Here is a 26153-nt window from a genome sequence, read left to right on the forward strand (position 1 = left end):
GACTAGTTCCCTCACCTCCACTTCTCAGGATCGGGGTCCACATGGCCCCACTATTTACCACCATTTGAATTAGACTTTCCAACAAAAAGGAAGTAGGATCACATGGCCTTTTTTATACAAAATGCAAATGATATTGGCACTCACATGTTTTAAAAGGCATTTTACTCATTGTTTCATAGCTCTCTAAAAACACTTTCAAAATGGAGATCCATTGGAAATAAAGATGGCAGATTCAAATCCCTCAAATATTCTTTTGTAAGCGTTAAATTTTCAAACGAGTGTGTTTTTCCCAGATACTATCATTGGTGACTGTGTAAGACCAACGTAAACGGTAGTCTCTCCGCACGTTGTTAGAATATGTGAGATCTCACCGTTGGATTAGGTTTAGATTCTTCGTTGGATCATTTTTGTGGTAGATTAGGCAAGTTGGTTGAATGAGATAACCTAGATTGATTAGGCAACTAAACTAGATGTAGTAATTAGAGAAGGCTTAGGTTAGACTGATTAGGTTAGATTGGGGTGTTTCTATCTTTATCTCTTTCCATATATTCTAAATTATTTAATAAAGTGGAATGTCATTATTATAACAAGAGAGTGCAAACATCGTTTCTCATATACAAACTAGATAGAAAGAAGAAGAATAGACATGACCCCTTGTTTGATACTGGCACTCCTCCCTTTATTTACACTTATTTAACTTGCCGCAAGTGGCTGTGATGGTTCCCAATAAGATTATCAACATCCAACTAAAATTATCTAGAGGTAAGTGAAGCATGCCATTATCAAAACAAAAGGAGTGTGTGGATATTATTTTCCTCATATTTTAGGGATAATGTTCATCTCCCTCAGCTTCTCTACCCATGTCCTTACACTTTTGAGAGTGTCAACGTACCCGAAGAACCCATACTCCCTGCTCTTGTTCATACTACAAACATGCTGAAACCCAAAATTAAGAACTGCAAAGGAAGCATCAAAGGCTGTAATCTCTTCCAATTTTGTCTCGTACAATCCCTTCTCTTTTACAATGGCATTCCACACCTCCCCCTTCTTCTTCATCTCTCCCACCCAATCAAATTCCGCCACATCGTCATCTGCCTTCGGCACAAACTCCACGCCGAAAATCTCCGAAAAAACCCTCCACATGCTCTTCCACGTAAAGACATCACCATTGGTACAATTAAATGCTTGGTTTCGGGCAGCGTCCGATGTGGCCGCCCATATTTGTTGATCGGCGAGCAAGTCCGCATCGGACGCATCACAAAAATGGTCCCACGCGTAACGGGTCCCCGGAAAACAGAATGGAGAGCCCTCATAACGGCAAATTATCGCATAAGCTCCTAATGTGAGTATGAAGTTGTATATAGTCCTCGAAGATGCGCCGGCGATTATCGAGGACCGGTGTACTGACCATGTCACGGTGGGTGAGTAAGACTCGAGGAGGTCTTCAAGCGCATAATAGAAATTCGGGTATGGGAGTCGGGGCATATCCTCACGGAACGGTGGCTCGAGGGGTACAGTTTGGACCGCATGGGTCGGGTCAAAGATCGGACCCATGTAGTGCTTGGTGCCCGTCTGTAGGGTGACATGGCGAAGGCGTGAAGTGGGAGTTGAGGATGTCAGGACTTTGAGGACGTTGGAAAGCATCTCTCTGTTGACAATGATGTTGTCCTCTTCATACTGGCGCACCTGGATTGCAACCCAGAAGAGATGGGTCACTTGGTGTGATATTGGGGAGAGATTTTGCAACGTGTTATCAAGATCGAGGCAATCAAGTTGAATATATTGGTCGAGAAGGGAAAACGGGAACCAGGTTGGTTTAGGGCGCCGAGCTGCGCCGTAAACCTTCCAAGGGCCGCCACGGGCCGTTGGCTTTTTCAGAGCCTCAGCGAGGCTCAAGCCAACCATGCCTGTGACCCCAACCACTAGAGCTACTGCTGGCTGAGGGGTGTTGAGCTCCATGAGAAAGAGAGAGAGCAGCCTATAATTTATGAGAGAGAGAGAGAGAGAGGGAGAGGGAGCCTATAGTTTATAGGGACGAGAGGTTGACAATTTATAAAGAGAAGTTTATAATTTATAGAGAACTTATATAGTGCCTGACCGTCAAAACATAAAGGGCGGAGAGAGAACCCCTCCACCCTTGATTTGCAATCCAGCAAAAGCCGCCTTTTTTTACTTTTTGCTGGATCACAAATCAAGGGCGGGAGGGTTTGTCTCTCTCCGCCATTATTTTGACGGTCGGACATCATATAATTTCTCTAATTTATAAGCATGAGGCTGGCATGTAGTTATAAATTTATATGGATACACTTTTGTATACGGTAAGATGACGTAGTCAATAGCTCTTGATAACTATAAATGGGAAATGATATCAGCACAACCATGTTTTGCTATTTGCACTAACATATCTTGTCTTTTGGTATTTAAAGAGCTGTCAAAAGGTCATTAAAGTTCCCAAAATGGCTCTCACAGGCCAATTAAAAATGAAAAGAGAAGATAGAACCCTGCAAATAATAGGTCGATGATAAATTCACACCTCTGTTGGACCCTGTAACGTGAAAAAGGGTTATAGTCTGCCACATCAATTCACGTTATAGGGGAGCGAAATTATCCTACAGAGGGTGTGAATTTATCATCATCCATATATAATTTATGTATAGTTAAAATGGATATAGCAACGGATCGTTTTCCATCTCTAAGGCCCTGTTTGTTTTGGATTTTGATAACCAATTGTGAGTCCAAAAATGATTATTGGACTCAAAATTATGGCCCTATTTGAATTGGGTTTTGAGATCCAATGGTGGGCCCTGATTGTTTTGGATTTTTAGAACTGATTTTGACTCTAAAACAGATTATTGGACTCATAATTAAATGTATAGCCTGTTTGTTTGGTTTTGAGAACCGATTGTGAGTTCAAAACTGATTATTGGACTCAGATTTACATTAATAAGCCTTTCTTAAAACCCACAACAAAGAACGCCTTACATTTAGGCCCTGTTGGTTTGTGATTATGCCAACCAATTGTGAGTCCAAAACCACTTATTGGCTCAAATTTACATTTGTTTGTTTGAGATTGTCCCAACCGATTGTGAGCCCTAAATAGATTATTTGACTCAAGAGGCTGTCAATCGATTGTCATAATCTCAAATGAACAAGGCAATGCATATAGCAATGGATTATCAACTTTTGGCAACGGATTTGGTCCATTGGCAATTAGGGTATTTCTTGTAGCGTTTCTATGTTGGGTGGGTCCATGAATATTGCTGGCCATCACAAGTCTGTTTCTAGCTCTTGGGTCCCACCCATATCAGTTGATCCTAGACGTTAATTTGATCTGATAAAAAGACGTGTCTTTAATACATTGAATCATGTTAGTTTTCGTTCATCAAGACAAGATAAAATACTCTATAATACTTATTTTTCAAATAGGTGACACTTATTTTTCTCTATAATACTCAAGCATCCCAATGCAATTAGTCAAATACTCATCCATCAAGTGATCCTGACCATTTAACCAATAAATATTCAAACAATTTTTACAAGGGTGAACAAGTCCCTTGATCTCTTCTTCTGACAAAATTTTGGTGAAAATATCCGTCACTTGATCTTCAGTGTTGCAGGGCTTTAGTTTCACTTCTTCTTTGGCTGTGACTTCTCGAATGAAATGGTGACGAATCTCAATGTGCTTCGTCCTTCCTTGTTGAACTGGATTCTTTGTTAAGGCAATTGTGTATTTGTTATCACAAAACATCCACGTAGGCCCGTTTTGTTACTCCTTCAAATCTCGCAAAATCCTTCGTAGCCAAATTACTTAACAAGCTGTAGTTGTAGCAGCGATATACTCAGCTTACGTACTTGAGAGTGCCGTAGTAAGTTACTTGTTGGATGCCCAAGCTATGACACCCGATCCAAGGCTAAAACAATAGCCCGCTGTGCTTTTCCGGGTAAAAAAATTGAACTGATTCAGGATTTTTCGTAATCAAATTCTCAAAATTATGACGAATGGTTTGTAACTTAACAGAGATTACCTTCGTAGTACATTGATATTCGTCTTGAAGCAAATCACAGAGATTACCTTCCAAAGAAAAGTTTTTCATTTTCCAAAACACTCTTAGAAAATATTTTCCAAACACTATCTTTTGACAAATAAAAAAAAGATTTTGAAAATCAAAATCTAACAGTTGGCGCATTGGGCATTATTGGATTGACCTCGCAAAGGCTATGAAAAAGAAAGCTTTGTGATCATTCTTCCAATCTCACCTTCAACCGGAATGATAAGAGTAGACAACCTATCTAAAACCGGAGATTTTATATGGTATAAGCCCTTATAGTCCCATATTTTTCAAAAAGTATTGTACGGACAACATCATAGGATGATCCAAACCGTCCATGTGATGGAACACAATGTAAATAGGTTGTGCCCCAAAAATCATTTCCATAGGACGATCCTAACCCTCGGATCTATAGAGATTTCTTTAATATGCAGTTCCTCTATAGATCGGATGGTTGGGATCATCCTACAGTAATGATTTATTGGGCACAGCCTATTTACATTGTGATCCATCACATGGACAGTTTTGATCATTCTATAGTATCCGCTGTACAGTACTTTTTGAAAAATACGGGACTATAAGGGCTTAAACTTGTTTCCATTGCTTCGAAAGTCAAAGCAAAGAGGTTTGAAGGATGTAGTTGTCTACATTAAATTAGAAAAACGTACACGCATCAAACAGGTTATGGTCCACATATCCTGATTACAATAGCTATGAATAATCTCACGATCTTCGATCCATGATCACACACATAGCCCCTTTCTAAACAGAAGGCAAATGATATTGGCACTCACATGTTTTTAGAAGGCATTTTACTCTTTATTTCACAGCTCACTAAAAACGCCTTTCAAAATGGAGATCCAATGGAAATAAAGATGGCAGATTCAAATCCCTCAAATACCCTTTTGTAAGCGTTAAATTTTCAAAGGAGTGTGTTTTTTCCCAAATACTACCATTTAGGAGTGGCCAGAACCGAACCAAATCCGAAGAACCGAACCAGAACCAAACTGTTTAAAAATACTTTGGGTCCGGTTCGGTTCCACTGATGAAGAACCGAACTTATTCGGTTCGGTTCCGGGTCTAATTTTCTTGGTTCGGTTCTGGAACTGAAGAACCGAACTTTGAATATATATATATATATATATATATATATATATATAATATTTTTATATTTCTATTATACATATACTTATTAATATAAATTACTTATAATATTAATAAGTAATAGTTAATACTATTCTTGTAATAAGAAAGTAACTTATATTATAACTTTAATTAAAAGTTTTTATAAATTATAATTAATAATTAGTAATTAGCCATTAGAACCGGAGAACCGGACCGGACCGAACCGATTATGTTCGGTCCGGTTCGGTTCGGTTCTACGGTTCATGGAACCGGGAACCGAGAACCGAAAAAAAAAGTAACCAAGAACCGAGAACCGAACCGGTTGGCCACCCGTACTACCATTGGTGACTGTGTGAGACCAACGTAGACTGTAGTCTCTCCGCACATTGTTAGAATATGTGAGATCTCACCATTGGATTAGGTTTAGATTCTTCGTTGGATCATTTGTGTGGTAGATTAGGCAAGTTGGATGAATGAGATAACCTAGATTGATTAGGCAACTAAACTAGATGTAGTAATTGGAGAAGGCTTAGGTTAGACTGATTAGGTTAGATTGGGGTGTTTCTATCTTTATCTCTTTCCATATATTCTAAAGTATTTAATAAAGTGGAATGTCATTATTATAACAAGAGAGTGCAAACATCGTTTCTCATATACAAACTAGATAGAAAGAAGAAGAATAGACATGACCCCTTGTTTGATACTGGCACTCCTCCCTTTATTTACACTTATTTAATTTGCCGCAGGTGGCTGTGATGGTTCCCAATAAGATTATCAACATCCAACTAAAATTATCTAGAGGAAAGTGAAGCATGCCATTATCAAAACAAAAGGAGTGTGGATATTATTTTCCTCATAATTTAGGGATAATGTTCATCTCCCTCAGCTTCTCTACCCATGTCCTTACACTTTTGAGAGTGTCAACGTACCCGAAGAACCCATACTCCCTGCTCTTGTTCATACTACAAACATGCTGAAACCCAAAATTAAGAACTACAAAGGCAGCATCAAAGGTTGCAATCTCTTCCAATTTTGTCTCGTACAATCCCTTCTCTTTTACAATGGCATTCCACACCTCCCCCTTCTTCTTCATCTCTCCCACCCAATCAAATTCCGCCACATCGTCATCTGCCATCGGCACAAACTCCACGCCGAAAATCTCCGAAAAAACCCTCCACATGCTTTTCCAAGTAAAGACATCACCATTGGTACAATTAAATGCTTGGTTTCGGGCAGCGTCCGATGTGGCCGCCCATATTTGTTGATCGGCGAGCAAGTCCGCATCGGACGCATCACAAAAATGGTCCCACACGTAGCGGGTCCCCGGAAAACAAAACGGAGAGCCCTCATAACGGCAAATTATCGCATAAGTTCCTAATGTGAGTATGAAGTTGTATATACTCCTCGAAGATGCGCCGACAATTATCGAGGACCGGTGTACTGACCATATCACGGTGGGTGAGTAAGACTCGAGGAGGTCTTCAAGCGCATAATAGAAATTCGGGTAGGGGAATCGGGGCATATCCTCACGGAACGGTGGCTCGAGGGGTACAGTTTGGACCGCATGGGTCGGGTCAAAGATCGGACCCATGTAGTGCTTGGTGCCCGTCTGTAGGGTGACATGGCGGAGGCGTGAAGTGGGAGTTGAGGATGTCAGGACTTTGAGGACGTTGGAAAGCATCTCTCTGTTGACAGTGATGTTGTCTTCTTCATTCTGGCGCACCTGGATTGCAACCCAGAAGAGATGGGTCACTTGGTGTGATATTGGGGAGAGATTTTGGAACGTGTTATCAAGATCGAGGCAATCAAATTGAATATATTGGTTGAGAAGGGAAAACGGGAACCAGGTTGGTTTAGGGCGCCGAGCTGCGCCGTAAACCTTCCAAGGACCGCCACGGGCCGTTGGCTTTTTCAGAGCCTCAGCGAGGCTCAAGCCAACCATGCCTGTGACCCCAACCACTAGAGCTACTGATGGCTGAGGGGTGTTGAGCTCCATGAGAAAGAGAGAGAGAAGCCTATAATTTATGAGAGAGAGAGGGAGGGAGGATATAGTTTATAAGGACGAGAGGTTGACAATTTATAAAGAGAAGTCTATAATTTAATTATAGAGAACTTATATAGTGCCTGACCGTCAAAACATAAAGGGCGGAGAGAGAACCCCTCCACCCTTGATTTGCAATCCAGCAAAATTATGGCCCTGTTTGATTTGGGTTTTGAGATCCAATGGTGGGCCCTGATTGTTTTGGATTTTTAGAACTGATTTTGACTCTAAAACAGATTATTAGACTCATAATTAAATGTATAGCCTGTTTGTTTGGTTTTGAGAACCGATTGTGAGTTCAAAACTGATTATTGGACTCAGATTTACATTAATAATCCTTTCTTAAAACCCACAACAAAGAACGCCTTACATTTAGGCCCTGTTCGTTTGTGATTATGCCAACCAATTGTGAGTCCAAAACCACTTATTGGCTCAAATTGACATTTAATTTTGACCCTAATAATTGGTTTTGGACTCACAATCTGTTGGCATAATCTCAAACAAACATAGCCTTAATTTTGAGTCCAATAAGGCCCTGTTTGTTTGAGATTGTCCCAACCGATTGTAAGCCCTAAACAGATTATTTGACTCAAGAGGCTCTCAATCGATTGTCATAATCTCAACGAACAAGGCAATGCATATAGCAATGGATTATCAACTTTTGGCAACGGATTTGGTCCATTGGCAATTAGGGTATTTCTTGTAGCGTTTCTATGTTGGGTGGGTCCATGAATATTGCTGGCCATCATCAGTCTGTTTCTAGCTCTTGGGTCCCACCCATATCAGTTGATCCTAGACGTTAATTTGATCTGATAAAAAGACATGTCTTTAATACATTGAATCATGTTAGTTTTCGTTCATCAAGACAAGATAAAATACTCTATAATACTTATTTTTCAAATAGGTGACACTTATTTTTCTCTATAATACTCAAGCATCCCAATGCAATTAGTCAAATACTCATCCATCAAGTGATCCTGACCATTTAACCAATAAATATTCAAACGGGTGAACAAGTCCAACAATCATGTGCCACATATGGAGGGCCAGAAAGAAAACAAAGACACTCTTCTTTTTATTATTCTTATCTTATTAGTAGGAATAACATACTTGAATAATCTTAGAAATGGTAGATGGCATTTTTGCTGCAATTTTTACAAGGGTTTAGTAAGGGAGTATTCTTTAATCCAACTTGGCGTGTTTTTTCTTCACTAGGCCACCCCTCTTGTGTAGTTATTACTAATTGTGGATTTGTCTTAAACACAATACAAGGAAAGGAGATGCCGTAGAGCACTCAAAACAAAAGGAAACTGCTATAATGGAATAGACATAAAAAAGGAAAAGCAATAAAATAGGGGAAGTGATATTTACACCCCTTTTGATTACTAGGGACACCCAGCATCAGTGTATCAATGACTATAGGGGGGCTAAATGTACTTGATGTCAGAAGAATCTAGTGGGTTTGATTGCCATGTACACTGGCGCTAGGTGTCCCTCATGATCAAAAGGGGCGTAAATATCACTTCCCTAAAATAGCAATAAAGTTGGACACCTGTAGACCCCGATCCTAGAGAGAGGTGGGGGACGATCCCCCAACGGCCTTTTGGATCATCAACGTGTGAAGGAGAGCTCTACTAAGGAATTCTCGAAACGGATGGCACCCTCATAGCATAACACGAGTGGCGATAAATGAGATACCTCTTGATCCAAGGATAAATTCTCAAACCAAAACGTACCTAAACAAACTCAGAGTCACCATCCATGGATAGGCCATGGAACCCCGAAAACAAATATGCTCTGATACCATGGATAACCAGAAATATATATGGGCTCGTGCCTAATTACGAATGGAGAAGGTCCGAAAAGCACCCTCAATTCGTCCGAGTGCAAGCACTTGGTATCTTATGCCATTTTTATTAACTCCAAAGAATGGGAACGAAATATTCCCAAGAAGACGTTTACCTAATCAAGAGGCTCTCAATTGATTGTCATAATCTCAAACGAACAAGGCAATGCATATAGCAATGGATTATCAACTTTTGGCAACGAATCTGGTCCATTGGCAATTAGGGTATTTCTTGTAGCGTTTCTATGTTGGGTGGGTCCATGAATATTGCTGGCCATCACAAGTCTGTTTCTAGCTCTTGGGTCCCACCCATATCAGTTGATCCTAGACGTTAATTTGATCTGATAAAAAGACGTGTCTTTAATACATTGAATCACGTTAGTTTTCGTTCATCAAGACAAGATCATCTTGCTCTGAGATCTCAAGATAAAATACTCTATAAAATAAAATTTCTAATTATTCAAAAAAATAATTTGCAATTTTTTTGAAAAATAATTCACAGGATAGGTGACACTTATTTTTCTCTATAATACTCAAGCATCCATCCATCAAGTGATCCTGACCATTTAACCAATATTCAAATTGGGCAGTTGAGATAACATGAACAAGTCCAACAATCATGTGCCACATATGGTAGTTGGCTTTTTATTATTCTTATCTTAGTAGGAATAACATACTTGAATAATCTTAGAAATGGTAGTTGGCTTTTTTGCTGCAATTAATTTTTACAAGGGTTTAGTAAGGGAGCATTCTTTAATCCAACATGGCTTGTTTTATACGGTCAACTAATGGAGTATTTTTTTTTTCTCAAGGGAAATGATATACTATTCCCCTTTTCTTCACTAGGCCACCCTCTCTTGTGTAGTCATTACAAATAGTGTAAAATAACCGAGGGAGGTACGATTGGCACAAGTGGTCAACTAATGGAGTATTTTTACACGTTGGGAGCAAATAACCGAGGGAGGTATGATTGGCACAAGTGGCTCAATGGAGTCATTTGGGCAGTAATCATGTCTAAGAACACAAATAATGGGATCAATTAAGGGTAGGACCCATATAGCTGCCTTATTTTGTTCCAGCCTGACTGACTTAACATTAGTTCTAACGATTATCAATAACACCCTGAGAAAACAATAATGAAACAGTTACACTAATAGAGGTTGGTTAAACCCTCTTTTTTTGGTAGGTAAGCTGGGATTAAACTTACTACCTAGATCTAAAGTTTTTTTTTTTTTTTTCTAGATGAGTTAACCTAGACCTAAAGGTTGAGATACAAAGCCTCAACCAATTGATCTATAGGCCCAACCCCAGGTCAAACCCATTTTGATATTGGTTATAACTTATAAGAATATAATTCTTGTACTTGTGATAATTACATATTCCTTTGGGTTTGTTTGATTGAAAACGAAACTAAGGTTGGTCACAAGGGAACTGGTCTTGATGCAATTCAGTCACAAGGGACTGATGTTGCTAAAATTCAGTCATAAGGGACTGGTCTTGATGAAATTTAGTCATAAAATACTGATCTTGTTGCAATTTAATCACAAGAGACTGATGTAGTGACCAAAGAAATCATGGAACTATGTGGGAACATACCTAGAGTGGAGCCTATCTCAAAATTCCTACCATGAAACCACACCCATCACTTCTTTAAGAACCTGGTACCACGACTCAGCATCTCCCACAAGATGGAAGGACTCCGAAGCCACACATTCTTCTTCGGGTGTCTCATGGAAATGGAAAAACTGTCCGGCTTGTTGCTAACAAGCTCATTTTTTTTATTACCTATGCTTGAATTGAAATTCCTTTAGGCCATGTTTGGATACCTCATGTTTTTGTACTTGGATTTGGGTTTGAGTTTTGGATACAAAATACATCAATCATCCTCATGCTCATGTTGTGTGTGTGTGTGTGTGTGTGTGTGTGTGTGAGAGAGAGAGAGAGAGAGAGAGAGAGAGAGAGAGAGAGAGAGAGGTCTGGCTGCTGAGGCCGAGGAGCAGCGAGGGTGAAAGTAATTGCCACAAATACGGATTTGAAAAATCAGATTTTTTTTTCACTGTTGGGGCTGATTTAATTTGGAAATCTAAGTATCTGGTCAGTTCCAAATCTCAACTGCAAATGTGAGAAATCCAAATCTAAATCTTGTGGGTATCCAAACCTGGCCTTAGCAAATTTGCTGCATTCTTTTTCTCTCATTCCAATTCTCTGCTAGCCCCCCTCTTCCACATGTGTTTTTTAACATTCAATCTATGGTGCCTTACCCAGCTTCCCTTTTATTTCAGTTATGCTTGAATTAATCTTCCTCTAAGTAAATTTTCCTGTTCTCTTCTGCTGTCATATCTATTCACCTTTTGTTGGGTTCCTTTCAATGATGTCTGCATATTCTAGAAACTTTAGTATTCTTTTTCTGCAATTAATTCTTTAATCCAACATGGCTTGTTTTATACGGTCAACTAATGGAGTATTTTTTTTTTCTCAAGGGAAATGATATACTATTCCCCTTTTCTTCACTAGGCCACCCCCTCTTGTGTAGTCATTACAAATAGTGTAAAATAACCGAGGGAGGTACGATTGGCACAAGTGGTCAACTAATGGAGTATTTTTACACGTTGGGAGCAAATAACCGAGGGAGGTATGATTGGCACAAGTGGCTCAATGGAGTCATTTGGGCAGTAATCATGTCTAAGAACACAAATAATGGGATCTATTAAGGGTAGGACCCATATAGCTGCCTTATTTTGTTCCAGCCTGACTGAACATTAGTTCTAACGATTATCAATTAACACCCTGAGAAAACAATAATGAAACAGTTAGTTAAACCCTCCATTTTTGGTAGGTAAGCTGGGATTAAACTTACTACCTAGACCTAAAGTTTTTTTTTTTTTTTTTCTTTCTAGATGAGTTAACCTAGACCTAAAGGTTGAGATACAAAGCCTCAACCAATTGATCTATAGGCCCAACCCCAGGTCAAACCCATTTTGATATTGGTTATAACTTATAAGAATATAATTCTTGTACTTGTGATAATTACATATTCCTTTGGGTTTGTTTGATTGAAAACGAAACTAAGGTTGGTCACAAGGGAACTGGTCTTGATGCAATTCAGTCACAAGGGACTGATGTTGCTAAAATTCAGTCATAAGGGACTGGTCTTGATGAAATTTAGTCATAAAATACTGATCTTGTTGCAATTTAATCACAAGAGACTGATGTAGTGAAAATTCAATCGTAAATGGTTGATCTTGTTGCTAACAAGCTCATTTTGTTTATTACCTATGCTTGAATTGAAATTCCTTAGGCCATGTTTGGATACCTCATGTTTTTGTACTTGGATTTGGGTTTGAGTTTTGGATACAAAATACATCAAGTTGTGTGTGTGTGTGTGTGTGTGTGTGAGAGAGAGAGAGAGAGGGGGGTCTGGCTGCTGAGGCCGAGGAGCAGCGAGGGTGAAAGTAATTGCCACAAATATTGATTTCCAAATAATGTCTCGGAGAACGGATTTGAAAATTCAGATTTTTTTTTCACTGTTGGGGCTGATTTAATTTGGAAATCTAAGTATCTGATCAGTTCCAAATCTCAACTGCAAATGTGAGAAATCCAAATCTAAATCTTGTGGGTATCCAAACCTGTCCTTAGCAAATTTGCTGCATTCTTTTTCTCTCATTCCAATTCTCTGCTAGCCCCCCTCTTCCACATGTGTTTTTTAGCATTCAATCTATGGTGCCTTACCCAGCTTCCCTTTTATTTCAGTTATGCTTGAATTAATCTTTCTAAGTAAATTTTCCTGTTCTCTTCTGCTCTCATATCTATTCATCTTTTGTTGGGTTCCTTTCAATGATGTCTGCATATATATTCTAGAAACTTTAGTATTCTTTTTCTTTTTTCTTTCTTCAAAAAAAAAACCTTAGTATTCTTCTGCTCCCTGCTATGTGCAAAATGCAGTCATTTTCATACATGCTGATGTGGCTGTTAGGATAAGCTACATGGACTTTGTAGTTCAATTTAGTCAGGGAAAAATTGCCACTGGGGGACACCAAAATACAAGAATTGTGAACGGGGGTCACAATTTTGAAAAATTGTTAAAGAAGGTTGATAACCCCATTTTGAGAGTTTGATAACCCCATTTAGAGGGTTGATAACCCCCTTTTAGAGACTTGATAAACCCCATTTCGTCCCTCTCTAAGAATTTTTCAAATGTGTGTCCTCCGTTCACAATTCTTGTATTTTGGAGTCCCCCATTGGCAATTTTTCCTTTAGTCAATCAAAGTGATAGGGTTGTTGTTATCCGATGCAAGTTTTTATGACTTAAAATATGCAGGTAGGAGTTTTAGTGAAAGTGGCCAAGTGGGTTTTCCATAAATAACATGTATGTACTTTTTTTTTAAAACCTTTTGATCACCAAGTACACCCAGCGCCAGTGTACGTGGCAATCAAACCCACGTACTGGATTCTTCCGACGCCAAGTACATCAGACCCCCCCCTCCTAGTCATTGATACACTGGCACTGGGTGTCCCTAGTGATCAAAAGGGGCGTAAATATCACTTCCTTGTATACTCATGCCTTTTTTTTAACTTGAGACAGTCAGCTCCAGTGTAACTGACTGCAGGAGGGGCTGTTGTCTTCACGTGGGAAGGTGTGAAGGATTCAACGGACCCGATTGCCACGTACCCTGCAGCTGGCTGTCCCGTGTAAAGAAAGGGGGCGCATTTATCATTTCCCTTTTATTACTGAAAATGTGTTTTGAAAACAAAGGATAAATGACTCTTACCTCAAAGTGGGTCAAGATGCTGATCTTCTCTCTTAAAAAGAACAAATCCATTGCGAACCAAATCGGCTTCGTAACATTGCTACACGTACGCGCGGCCAGGAGGAGAGCTCCAACAACCAAAACCATAATGCTGGAGTTAGAGCTTATGGCCCCTTTGGGACGGGTGTCTCAGGTTCAATGAATTCATATCTTCCCAAGTTCAAAGAAGAAAAAGAGAAAAAGCCACAAAAAAAGGCGTTTATCTGCAGTGTCAATTCCGACAAGGTCATTGCCGAAAAATCTACCTTTGCCTCAAATTTGCCAATGCCATCGAGAATATCCTCATCCATGACTATCCGTGAGTCAAAATCTCAATAATTTCAAAAAAGCATGGAGAAAGAACTTTAATGAACAACAAGATATGGCCAATTTGAAAATTGAGCTGCCTCAATTCTTGATGATGACATACGAAATGGAGTCTAATCCCAAGACGAAGAGAAGGAAGGGAGAAAGAAGGAAAAAGAAAAAGAGAAGAGGGAAGACTTAAGAAAAGCGAACAAGATCTCATTTTCCACCAACTAGCCATCCCTTAATCTCCAACCTTGAGGACGAGGTTGATTTCAAGGAGGGTGAGATGTTACGTGCATAATGTGGCCATTTGCATGCATGTTGATGTGGTTGTTATGATAAGCTACATGGATTTGGTAGTTTCGTTTAGTCAATAAAAGTGATAAGGTTGTTGTTATCACTTACTAATCTTTAGGAGTTATTGTTATGCAGGTAGGAGTTTTAGTGGAAGTGGTCAAGTCGGTTTTCCATAAATAACATGTACATAGTATTTTTCAAATTAATGAAGAATTTTATTCCTGAAATCGTGTTTTGAGCACAAAGGAGGGCTGACCCTTCCTTGAAGTGGGTCAAGAGACTACAAGAAAAAGGTCTTTCACCGGCGTTCATGAGCGTCGGTGAAAATATGGATGAACACCAGTGTAACAAACACCAACGATTTTACCGATCGTCGGCAAATACAGTGTCCCTAAAGGGTTACACCGACGTTCCATAAAACGCCGGAGAAAAGGATCAGTCTTTACCGTCGTTTATAAAACGTCGGAAACTGTGGTAACATACGTCGGCAAAAGATATGACACTGTCTCTTTCCATGTATCACCGATCGTCGGTGATTAATATATCCACCGACGCTTTTCCTTAAACGCCGGTGAATGTAGTATTCACCGACGGTCTGAATGAACGTAAATATATGTTTTTTTTATTATTTCAATTACAAATGGACCCCAAATAGAGTACACAAACCTGCTAATTTCGACATACATTTAATACCTGTAACTCTATCACACATTCACATTCACATTCACATACACATTTAATCCCATTTTTAGAGTCAATAATGATAAGCATTCTATAATTCTATCACACATGGGTACTGAAAAATTAGAAGATGGGTACTGTAAATACCTACACATTCAAGTACATTTGCACCTTCACCTATTTTATTTCTATCACCCTACACATGATCCCAACTTTAAATACAACTAAAACACATGATATACATTTTTTCAGCACTTTGCTACCTAATTGACATTCACTGGTTGTTTAAGTGTAAGAGCAGCATCAAGTGTAAAATGCCGGAAGTATATTAGCAAGATATATACTTAATGAAGCCTATAGTCTCTCTTTTTTTAATGGTAATGAAGCCTATAGTCTTGTCAATCAAATCTACAAAATAATAATAATAATAATAATAACTTACAAATAGATCTCACATGACAGTAGCACCAAACAGTCATGATGAAGATATAAACACCATTCATTCCTCTAATGCTCATCAAATTCATTACATCTTAACATCAAGAAATTCCCAACTAACAGACTCCCTTGTTTCTCCACAATCTACCTTACAAATGAAATTTAGCATGCCCTCTTGATAGCATGTGTCAACACATTCATAAACTACGTATCTATTTTCACTGATTTCCTATACATTCATCATAGTTCTGAGAGATTCTAGGAGACTTCAGGAAAAAAAATTACATTGAGACAAGCTAGATCATGTATCATTTCAAAACCTAATATTCTAGGTACAAATGAAAGAAAGCTTCCATTTAAAAAAAAAACAAATGAAAGACAGCTAATGGGAATTATGTTACTCTGCAGTCATCGCAAATTTTTTCTTACCTTCTCATTATGCTTTGCAATGGTCCTGCCAATCAAGTTTTACATTCTTTTGGACAATCTTCCCAAGGTGATCTCCTACAAGCTCTTATAGCCCCAGAAGCTTCATAAACAGTTACACAGATAAAAGATATAGATCAAGTGCACTTCAAAATTGAGTATTTTTGCCATTTCCCAGTAAATGGATTGAACCCGTCACTTGCTAACCCAAGTCTAACATTACGAGGATCTGAAGAAAAGTTCAGATATCTGCAGTTCAAATCCTGCCATGCCGAGGAGTCTACAGGGTGCTTGAATATACCATCATTTATTCGTTTATCATCATGCCATGTCATGAAAGAAGCTGTTTTCTTCGACATATATAGTCTCTGCAATCTTGGTTTAATTGGGAAGTAACACAGAATCAGGGTAAGTATTCTAGGCCCATGCTATGCATCGCTGTAAAATGGACGCTAGCAAATCCCAAAGCAACTTTATTCCAGAAAGAGAAAAAAACAAGAGAAAGGGGTGGAAATAGTATGAATTCGTCGTTGGAAATGATGACAAAAATGGCCATCTAGAATTGTACATTCATTAGAGATCAACTGATCACTACCATATCCTCTCTTACTTTCTCCTTTCCTAGTCTCTCTCCATGCATAGGCATGGCGTCTCTTCCTCTTCCAATCCCATCAAAACCACCCTCCTCCCCAACTAAACCCACAAAATCTCTTCATTTATCCACAACCCAACTCAACAAAATAAAAACAAAGAAAATACCAAACATCTCTACATATATTGTTTGTTCACCACATGAAAGAGCCTAAATCTCATAGAAATACATTAGCAACTCTGGCAGATTGAATGCCCCTAATGGATCAGAAACTAAAGAAATAAACAACTAAATGAATTTCTTATCCAAAAACTAAATGAACAAGACAGATGGAGATAGAGAAAGACAAAAAAGTAAACCGGCTGTTATGGGTCGTTGATGTGGATGCAATGTATGCCGCCGCTGGAAATGGGTTATCGATCTCAATCAGAGAATGATCTGCAAGGAAATAAATAAGATCAAACCCCCAATAGTAAAAGAATAAATTAACCAAGAGGAATGCTAGCCTCACGCGGCTAGTTTCCAGCTTGTAATGTAATATTCATTGCCACCCTAGCATTCCTCAATATATAAAAGCACTTACAGCTCAAACAAATCAGTGAGCTTCCATAGGGAGTAATCCCACCCTAAAAATTGGGGTGGGGATACCCTATGTCATCAATTAAAAAAAAAAACTTGTCATGAGGCAATAGCTCTCATAGCATGTGAAACAACCAATTACCCGAAAACCTTAAGTAGTTAGAATTGGTGTTAATTAATCATTTATACTATAAAGAAGCATACATAGAAAGAGTTAAAGATCGAAAAAAGGCAAAGTGGAGTAACTCATTGATAAATCTCTGATGAAGACAAGGACAAATCAGTGTGGTTTAAGCATATACATCCAAACCAACCTATTTTGATGGTAAAACCGGATTTCAGAAGGGGGTGATTGTTTAAGCATATACATCCAAACCAACCAATTTTGATGGTAAAACCGGATTTCAGAAGGGGGTGATTCTTCACTGTTTCCGAAGAATCATATAGCTTTCATTATATAATCATATAGTCTGTTTCTAGCTCTTGGGTCCCACCCATATCAGTTGATCCTAGACGTTAATTTGATCTGATAAAAAGACGTGTCTTTAATACATTGAATCACGTTAGTTTTCGTTCATCAAGACAAGATCATCTTGCTCTGAGATCTCAAGATAAAATACTCTATAAAATAAAATTTCTAATTATTCAAAAAAATAATTTGCAATTTTTTTGAAAAATAATTCACAGGATAGGTGACACTTATTTTTCTCTATAATACTCAAGCATCCATCCATCAAGTGATCCTGACCATTTAACCAATATTCAAATTGGGCAGTTGAGATAACATGAACAAGTCCAACAATCATGTGCCACATATGGTAGTTGGCTTTTTATTATTCTTATCTTAGTAGGAATAACATACTTGAATAATCTTAGAAATGGTAGTTGGCTTTTTTGCTGCAATTAATTTTTACAAGGGTTTAGTAAGGGAGCATTCTTTAATCCAACATGGCTTGTTTTATACGGTCAACTAATGGAGTATTTTTTTTTTCTCAAGGGAAATGATATACTATTCCCCTTTTCTTCACTAGGCCACCCTCTCTTGTGTAGTCATTACAAATAGTGTAAAATAACCGAGGGAGGTACGATTGGCACAAGTGGTCAACTAATGGAGTATTTTTACACGTTGGGAGCAAATAACCGAGGGAGGTATGATTGGCACAAGTGGCTCAATGGAGTCATTTGGGCAGTAATCATGTCTAAGAACACAAATAATGGGATCAATTAAGGGTAGGACCCATATAGCTGCCTTATTTTGTTCCAGCCTGACTGACTTAACATTAGTTCTAACGATTATCAATAACACCCTGAGAAAACAATAATGAAACAGTTACACTAATAGAGGTTGGTTAAACCCTCTTTTTTTGGTAGGTAAGCTGGGATTAAACTTACTACCTAGATCTAAAGTTTTTTTTTTTTTTTTCTAGATGAGTTAACCTAGACCTAAAGGTTGAGATACAAAGCCTCAACCAATTGATCTATAGGCCCAACCCCAGGTCAAACCCATTTTGATATTGGTTATAACTTATAAGAATATAATTCTTGTACTTGTGATAATTACATATTCCTTTGGGTTTGTTTGATTGAAAACGAAACTAAGGTTGGTCACAAGGGAACTGGTCTTGATGCAATTCAGTCACAAGGGACTGATGTTGCTAAAATTCAGTCATAAGGGACTGGTCTTGATGAAATTTAGTCATAAAATACTGATCTTGTTGCAATTTAATCACAAGAGACTGATGTAGTGACCAAAGAAATCATGGAACTATGTGGGAACATACCTAGAGTGGAGCCTATCTCAAAATTCCTACCATGAAACCACACCCATCACTTCTTTAAGAACCTGGTACCACGACTCAGCATCTCCCACAAGATGGAAGGACTCCGAAGCCACACATTCTTCTTCGGGTGTCTCATGGAAATGGAAAAACTGTCCGGCTTGTTGCTAACAAGCTCATTTTTTTTATTACCTATGCTTGAATTGAAATTCCTTTAGGCCATGTTTGGATACCTCATGTTTTTGTACTTGGATTTGGGTTTGAGTTTTGGATACAAAATACATCAATCATCCTCATGCTCATGTTGTGTGTGTGTGTGTGTGTGTGTGTGTGTGAGAGAGAGAGAGAGAGAGAGAGAGAGAGAGAGAGAGGTCTGGCTGCTGAGGCCGAGGAGCAGCGAGGGTGAAAGTAATTGCCACAAATACGGATTTGAAAAATCAGATTTTTTTTTCACTGTTGGGGCTGATTTAATTTGGAAATCTAAGTATCTGGTCAGTTCCAAATCTCAACTGCAAATGTGAGAAATCCAAATCTAAATCTTGTGGGTATCCAAACCTGGCCTTAGCAAATTTGCTGCATTCTTTTTCTCTCATTCCAATTCTCTGCTAGCCCCCCTCTTCCACATGTGTTTTTTAACATTCAATCTATGGTGCCTTACCCAGCTTCCCTTTTATTTCAGTTATGCTTGAATTAATCTTCCTCTAAGTAAATTTTCCTGTTCTCTTCTGCTGTCATATCTATTCACCTTTTGTTGGGTTCCTTTCAATGATGTCTGCATATTCTAGAAACTTTAGTATTCTTTTTCTGCAATTAATTCTTTAATCCAACATGGCTTGTTTTATACGGTCAACTAATGGAGTATTTTTTTTTTCTCAAGGGAAATGATATACTATTCCCCTTTTCTTCACTAGGCCACCCCCTCTTGTGTAGTCATTACAAATAGTGTAAAATAACCGAGGGAGGTACGATTGGCACAAGTGGTCAACTAATGGAGTATTTTTACACGTTGGGAGCAAATAACCGAGGGAGGTATGATTGGCACAAGTGGCTCAATGGAGTCATTTGGGCAGTAATCATGTCTAAGAACACAAATAATGGGATCTATTAAGGGTAGGACCCATATAGCTGCCTTATTTTGTTCCAGCCTGACTGAACATTAGTTCTAACGATTATCAATTAACACCCTGAGAAAACAATAATGAAACAGTTAGTTAAACCCTCCATTTTTGGTAGGTAAGCTGGGATTAAACTTACTACCTAGACCTAAAGTTTTTTTTTTTTTTTTTCTTTCTAGATGAGTTAACCTAGACCTAAAGGTTGAGATACAAAGCCTCAACCAATTGATCTATAGGCCCAACCCCAGGTCAAACCCATTTTGATATTGGTTATAACTTATAAGAATATAATTCTTGTACTTGTGATAATTACATATTCCTTTGGGTTTGTTTGATTGAAAACGAAACTAAGGTTGGTCACAAGGGAACTGGTCTTGATGCAATTCAGTCACAAGGGACTGATGTTGCTAAAATTCAGTCATAAGGGACTGGTCTTGATGAAATTTAGTCATAAAATACTGATCTTGTTGCAATTTAATCACAAGAGACTGATGTAGTGAAAATTCAATCGTAAATGGTTGATCTTGTTGCTAACAAGCTCATTTTGTTTATTACCTATGCTTGAATTGAAATTCCTTAGGCCATGTTTGGATACCTCATGTTTTTGTACTTGGATTTGGGTTTGAGTTTTGGATACAAAATACATCAAGTTGTGTGTGTGTGTGTGTGTGTGTGAGAGAGAGAGAGAGAGAGGGGGGTCTGGCTGCTGAGGCCGAGGAGCAGCGAGGGTGAAAGTAATTGCCACAAATATTGATTTCCAAATAATGTCTCGGAGAACGGATTTGAAAATTCAGATTTTTTTTTCACTGTTGGGGCTGATTTAATTTGGAAATCTAAGTATCTGATCAGTTCCAAATCTCAACTGCAAATGTGAGAAATCCAAATCTAAATCTTGTGGGTATCCAAACCTGTCCTTAGCAAATTTGCTGCATTCTTTTTCTCTCATTCCAATTCTCTGCTAGCCCCCCTCTTCCACATGTGTTTTTTAGCATTCAATCTATGGTGCCTTACCCAGCTTCCCTTTTATTTCAGTTATGCTTGAATTAATCTTTCTAAGTAAATTTTCCTGTTCTCTTCTGCTCTCATATCTATTCATCTTTTGTTGGGTTCCTTTCAATGATGTCTGCATATATATTCTAGAAACTTTAGTATTCTTTTTCTTTTTTCTTTCTTCAAAAAAAAAACCTTAGTATTCTTCTGCTCCCTGCTATGTGCAAAATGCAGTCATTTTCATACATGCTGATGTGGCTGTTAGGATAAGCTACATGGACTTTGTAGTTCAATTTAGTCAGGGAAAAATTGCCACTGGGGGACACCAAAATACAAGAATTGTGAACGGGGGTCACAATTTTGAAAAATTGTTAAAGAAGGTTGATAACCCCATTTTGAGAGTTTGATAACCCCATTTAGAGGGTTGATAACCCCCTTTTAGAGACTTGATAAACCCCATTTCGTCCCTCTCTAAGAATTTTTCAAATGTGTGTCCTCCGTTCACAATTCTTGTATTTTGGAGTCCCCCATTGGCAATTTTTCCTTTAGTCAATCAAAGTGATAGGGTTGTTGTTATCCGATGCAAGTTTTTATGACTTAAAATATGCAGGTAGGAGTTTTAGTGAAAGTGGCCAAGTGGGTTTTCCATAAATAACATGTATGTACTTTTTTTTTAAAACCTTTTGATCACCAAGTACACCCAGCGCCAGTGTACGTGGCAATCAAACCCACGTACTGGATTCTTCCGACGCCAAGTACATCAGACCCCCCCCTCCTAGTCATTGATACACTGGCACTGGGTGTCCCTAGTGATCAAAAGGGGCGTAAATATCACTTCCTTGTATACTCATGCCTTTTTTTTAACTTGAGACAGTCAGCTCCAGTGTAACTGACTGCAGGAGGGGCTGTTGTCTTCACGTGGGAAGGTGTGAAGGATTCAACGGACCCGATTGCCACGTACCCTGCAGCTGGCTGTCCCGTGTAAAGAAAGGGGGCGCATTTATCATTTCCCTTTTATTACTGAAAATGTGTTTTGAAAACAAAGGATAAATGACTCTTACCTCAAAGTGGGTCAAGATGCTGATCTTCTCTCTTAAAAAGAACAAATCCATTGCGAACCAAATCGGCTTCGTAACATTGCTACACGTACGCGCGGCCAGGAGGAGAGCTCCAACAACCAAAACCATAATGCTGGAGTTAGAGCTTATGGCCCCTTTGGGACGGGTGTCTCAGGTTCAATGAATTCATATCTTCCCAAGTTCAAAGAAGAAAAAGAGAAAAAGCCACAAAAAAAGGCGTTTATCTGCAGTGTCAATTCCGACAAGGTCATTGCCGAAAAATCTACCTTTGCCTCAAATTTGCCAATGCCATCGAGAATATCCTCATCCATGACTATCCGTGAGTCAAAATCTCAATAATTTCAAAAAAGCATGGAGAAAGAACTTTAATGAACAACAAGATATGGCCAATTTGAAAATTGAGCTGCCTCAATTCTTGATGATGACATACGAAATGGAGTCTAATCCCAAGACGAAGAGAAGGAAGGGAGAAAGAAGGAAAAAGAAAAAGAGAAGAGGGAAGACTTAAGAAAAGCGAACAAGATCTCATTTTCCACCAACTAGCCATCCCTTAATCTCCAACCTTGAGGACGAGGTTGATTTCAAGGAGGGTGAGATGTTACGTGCATAATGTGGCCATTTGCATGCATGTTGATGTGGTTGTTATGATAAGCTACATGGATTTGGTAGTTTCGTTTAGTCAATAAAAGTGATAAGGTTGTTGTTATCACTTACTAATCTTTAGGAGTTATTGTTATGCAGGTAGGAGTTTTAGTGGAAGTGGTCAAGTCGGTTTTCCATAAATAACATGTACATAGTATTTTTCAAATTAATGAAGAATTTTATTCCTGAAATCGTGTTTTGAGCACAAAGGAGGGCTGACCCTTCCTTGAAGTGGGTCAAGAGACTACAAGAAAAAGGTCTTTCACCGGCGTTCATGAGCGTCGGTGAAAATATGGATGAACACCAGTGTAACAAACACCAACGATTTTACCGATCGTCGGCAAATACAGTGTCCCTAAAGGGTTACACCGACGTTCCATAAAACGCCGGAGAAAAGGATCAGTCTTTACCGTCGTTTATAAAACGTCGGAAACTGTGGTAACATACGTCGGCAAAAGATATGACACTGTCTCTTTCCATGTATCACCGATCGTCGGTGATTAATATATCCACCGACGCTTTTCCTTAAACGCCGGTGAATGTAGTATTCACCGACGGTCTGAATGAACGTAAATATATGTTTTTTTTATTATTTCAATTACAAATGGACCCCAAATAGAGTACACAAACCTGCTAATTTCGACATACATTTAATACCTGTAACTCTATCACACATTCACATTCACATTCACATACACATTTAATCCCATTTTTAGAGTCAATAATGATAAGCATTCTATAATTCTATCACACATGGGTACTGAAAAATTAGAAGATGGGTACTGTAAATACCTACACATTCAAGTACATTTGCACCTTCACCTATTTTATTTCTATCACCCTACACATGATCCCAACTTTAAATACAACTAAAACACATGATATACATTTTTTCAGCACTTTGCTACCTAATTGACATTCACTGGTTGTTTAAGTGTAAGAGCAGCATCAAGTGTAAAATGCCGGAAGTATATTAGCAAGATATATACTTAATGAAGCCTATAGTCTCTCTTTTTTTAATGGTAATGAAGCCTATAGTCTTGTCAATCAAATCTACAAAATAATAATAATAATAATAATAACTTACAAATAGATCTCACATGACAGTAGCACCAAACAGTCATGATGAAGATATAAACACCATTCATTCCTCTAATGCTCATCAAATTCATTACATCTTAACATCAAGAAATTCCCAACTAACAGACTCCCTTGTTTCTCCACAATCTACCTTACAAATGAAATTTAGCATGCCCTCTTGATAGCATGTGTCAACACATTCATAAACTACGTATCTATTTTCACTGATTTCCTATACATTCATCATAGTTCTGAGAGATTCTAGGAGACTTCAGGAAAAAAAATTACATTGAGACAAGCTAGATCATGTATCATTTCAAAACCTAATATTCTAGGTACAAATGAAAGAAAGCTTCCATTTAAAAAAAAAACAAATGAAAGACAGCTAATGGGAATTATGTTACTCTGCAGTCATCGCAAATTTTTTCTTACCTTCTCATTATGCTTTGCAATGGTCCTGCCAATCAAGTTTTACATTCTTTTGGACAATCTTCCCAAGGTGATCTCCTACAAGCTCTTATAGCCCCAGAAGCTTCATAAACAGTTACACAGATAAAAGATATAGATCAAGTGCACTTCAAAATTGAGTATTTTTGCCATTTCCCAGTAAATGGATTGAACCCGTCACTTGCTAACCCAAGTCTAACATTACGAGGATCTGAAGAAAAGTTCAGATATCTGCAGTTCAAATCCTGCCATGCCGAGGAGTCTACAGGGTGCTTGAATATACCATCATTTATTCGTTTATCATCATGCCATGTCATGAAAGAAGCTGTTTTCTTCGACATATATAGTCTCTGCAATCTTGGTTTAATTGGGAAGTAACACAGAATCAGGGTAAGTATTCTAGGCCCATGCTATGCATCGCTGTAAAATGGACGCTAGCAAATCCCAAAGCAACTTTATTCCAGAAAGAGAAAAAAACAAGAGAAAGGGGTGGAAATAGTATGAATTCGTCGTTGGAAATGATGACAAAAATGGCCATCTAGAATTGTACATTCATTAGAGATCAACTGATCACTACCATATCCTCTCTTACTTTCTCCTTTCCTAGTCTCTCTCCATGCATAGGCATGGCGTCTCTTCCTCTTCCAATCCCATCAAAACCACCCTCCTCCCCAACTAAACCCACAAAATCTCTTCATTTATCCACAACCCAACTCAACAAAATAAAAACAAAGAAAATACCAAACATCTCTACATATATTGTTTGTTCACCACATGAAAGAGCCTAAATCTCATAGAAATACATTAGCAACTCTGGCAGATTGAATGCCCCTAATGGATCAGAAACTAAAGAAATAAACAACTAAATGAATTTCTTATCCAAAAACTAAATGAACAAGACAGATGGAGATAGAGAAAGACAAAAAAGTAAACCGGCTGTTATGGGTCGTTGATGTGGATGCAATGTATGCCGCCGCTGGAAATGGGTTATCGATCTCAATCAGAGAATGATCTGCAAGGAAATAAATAAGATCAAACCCCCAATAGTAAAAGAATAAATTAACCAAGAGGAATGCTAGCCTCACGCGGCTAGTTTCCAGCTTGTAATGTAATATTCATTGCCACCCTAGCATTCCTCAATATATAAAAGCACTTACAGCTCAAACAAATCAGTGAGCTTCCATAGGGAGTAATCCCACCCTAAAAATTGGGGTGGGGATACCCTATGTCATCAATTAAAAAAAAAACTTGTCATGAGGCAATAGCTCTCATAGCATGTGAAACAACCAATTACCCGAAAACCTTAAGTAGTTAGAATTGGTGTTAATTAATCATTTATACTATAAAGAAGCATACATAGAAAGAGTTAAAGATCGAAAAAAGGCAAAGTGGAGTAACTCATTGATAAATCTCTGATGAAGACAAGGACAAATCAGTGTGGTTTAAGCATATACATCCAAACCAACCTATTTTGATGGTAAAACCGGATTTCAGAAGGGGGTGATTGTTTAAGCATATACATCCAAACCAACCAATTTTGATGGTAAAACCGGATTTCAGAAGGGGGTGATTCTTCACTGTTTCCGAAGAATCATATAGCTTTCATTATATAACTTCATTGCACATGCCAGAATTTCTAGCTTCAATTAGAACTTCATGGAAAATTTCCTCATATTTCAAAATTCTCACACACATCATACAAGTACTAACAACTATCAGGAAACTAGAAATGCTCTAAACTGTGAGCCCTCTATAGATTCAAATACTAAAACACCAACAGCAGTCATTCCAATACTCAAACCGGATTGGAATCATAAGAATGATGAATCCATGAATAAATAAATAAAGAAAA

General features: G+C 38.3%; 2 pseudogenes; both read right to left on the bottom strand.

Moving 5' to 3' along the window:
• Nucleotides 1-595: 595 nt before the first annotated feature.
• Nucleotides 596-2070, bottom strand: LOC143850895 (3-oxo-Delta(4,5)-steroid 5-beta-reductase pseudogene; annotated as a pseudogene).
• Nucleotides 2071-5808: 3738 nt separating this feature from the next.
• On the bottom strand, nucleotides 5809-7272 carry LOC143883392 (3-oxo-Delta(4,5)-steroid 5-beta-reductase pseudogene; annotated as a pseudogene).
• Nucleotides 7273-26153: the final 18881 nt, after the last annotated feature.

This window comes from Tasmannia lanceolata, unplaced genomic scaffold, assembly GCF_043159265.1.
Source record: "Tasmannia lanceolata isolate RefF3 unplaced genomic scaffold, GAP_Taslan_0.1 ptg000002l, whole genome shotgun sequence".
In the NCBI taxonomy this organism is placed as follows: domain Eukaryota; kingdom Viridiplantae; phylum Streptophyta; class Magnoliopsida; order Canellales; family Winteraceae; genus Tasmannia; species Tasmannia lanceolata.